Source organism: Aplysia californica, unplaced genomic scaffold (assembly GCF_000002075.1).
Source record: "Aplysia californica isolate F4 #8 unplaced genomic scaffold, AplCal3.0 scaffold00041, whole genome shotgun sequence".
NCBI lineage: Eukaryota > Metazoa > Mollusca > Gastropoda > Aplysiida > Aplysiidae > Aplysia > Aplysia californica.
The window spans coordinates 1,131,241-1,133,675 of NW_004797311.1; positions in this window are offsets into that span (position 1 = coordinate 1,131,241).

A 2,435-nucleotide genomic window follows, 5' to 3' on the forward strand; every position below is an offset into this window, starting at 1 on the left:
GGGGCTGTAGCTGTCATTGCCTTTATAGTCTTTGCTTTTCATATTCATGTTAACAATAAAATTCATGCTTATTGTGTTAAGCCTATATATAATAATATTATTGTTGTTTGTGTTCCTATCTTTATAACTTCACAATTTTCTTAAATCCTCGTCTTTCTCCTATTCCTCCTCATTTTTCCCCAAATTGCAGGCTATAGTCTAAAGAGAGATTTGGTGTCTTGAACATTTTAAAGCGCATTACTGAATCTCATATGGCTATGACCTTCTGGAAACTGTGCTGTTTGTTATATGGGCAGTATGAGGGTAGGAGTATGACTGAGACGTTCTGATTTTCCCCGTGCTGTCCTATTTTCTTGCCTATCTTAGACATCGCAAGTATGTTAAAACCTTTGGATATGTCGAGAAACAATACACGCACTGCATTTTTAGCCGTCTTGCTGCTTCTCTGGAAGATTTTCCGCCTTGAACTAGCTTCGCTAAGTTGAGGCATCTTGTTGTAATGAAAGAAAAATAAAAAACGGATCGAAATAAATTCCGGACTTTTGTTTGGAAAGAGCCACTTATCATCTTTTAAATGAATTAAATTCTTTTCATGAGTAATAATACATCTCATTAATAATTTTTACCAAAGCACTGGTCTCTGTTCTGCGATGAAAAGTACAAGTGGGAATAAATATCGTGCTTGGGCGTGTGAATTAACAACCACTTACCTCTGTCTCCAAAAATCGTGGCTCAGAGAATATTTGGTTTTCTTATACTTACAGTCTTATAAAAACGTTGCGTTATTAATGGCATTCAAGGGCTATTCCACGTAAAATGTTACATCCAGTCCAATTTTTTAAATGCGTCGAATAAACTTTACTATTAACGTATATTAAGCATATTGGATGAAAAGGGGGGTGTTATGTTAACCCTATCCGTACGTCGTGTTTTATTATCGTATCCATACGACGTGGTGAACTCTGTGCCACCACTTTCCAAAGAGGAAATTTACTCGTTAATCCGATCCGTACGCTTTGCGTAGCAGTGGCAGTTTGTCAAAATGTTGGGGTGTTTTTTAGAGATACTGAAAGTTTCAAAGAGATCTTCGCACTAGAAGTATTCTAGAATGTGAAGAATACTACCCCTGGAGTACAAAATGACCCCAGGGAGTACGGATAGGGTTAATTATACTTTTTGCGTGAACACGTGAATTGGCTGCCATCTTGGAATATGGCCATTGAAATTTGTTAAGCTGCAGAAATGAGGCAACGTGACACTGTAAAAAAGGCAATGCTTTCCATCCGTGACAGCACAGAGGTAGAACATGGATAGGCTATGTGCAAATTATTACTTTTGATTTTTACATAATAAAATCATGAAAGGTATAGCGCAATACAGCCTTACAATTTCCAGTCTAAATTCTTTATCAATGAAAACTACGACATATATAAACAAAAGTGTTCTATTTAAAGTTTAAACAATAAACGATGAGTAATCCTGTCAAATTTCAGCAACAACAAAAAAAGTTATAAGCATAATATTATGTGTGTCAAAAAACAATTTTGAGAAAATTGACGATAAAAATCAAACCAATAATAAAATTGCCAATTAGGCTACACATGAAAAGAAAACTCAATTAATATTGCTACAAGTATTGCCTAATGCGTTTGCGATCTGTTTTCTACTGCTAAATGATAGAACAATGGTTTAGGAAAGCAAAATTAAATACAGAAAAATATAAAATTATCCCAAAAATGGCTTTATTGATTTTTTTTACCAGCACATTATGCTCTTAATAAACGCACAAACACAATACCATTAATTGTCTAAATGGGTTGAATCACATTTAAGGTAATGAAAGATACTTTAAATATGACAAGGCCTAGATCTACATATATTTCGCTGTCCTTTCAATTATCATTTCGGTGCAAAGTATGTTGCGGCTCTTTCATTTTTTTTTTCATCACATGAAACTTTATATTCTCTGGTTTGACTATGGTCTTGTTCATATATGGATACAACAGCTTCATTCTCTGACTACCCAGAATACTTTTTAAATGGTTATTAACACGGAACGGTAACTAACGGGACATCAAAGTAACTTGGGACATGGGACTATTAGTTGGTACACGGTGTATCAGTATCTTATTCTGTATGAACTTTTGAAATAGGCTTGTTAATGGTAAAGCACTGTAGCCTACAAATTTAATGGAGACATACAGCTGTTGGTATAATTTATTATTGAGCAGCACTGTCATGGAAAAGCACATATATTTTAAAATTATAATGCATTTCACCAAGGAATAGTAAATGGCTCAGGCCAAGCTCTATTATATATGCCTTTTCTTTGCAACAATTTTACCGACGATGTTTCATATTTTATAGTGTATGAAAAGTCCAGTATTAAACTAAAAGGAGTTAGTAAATGAGCATTTTGATTTGGTGATTTGGGG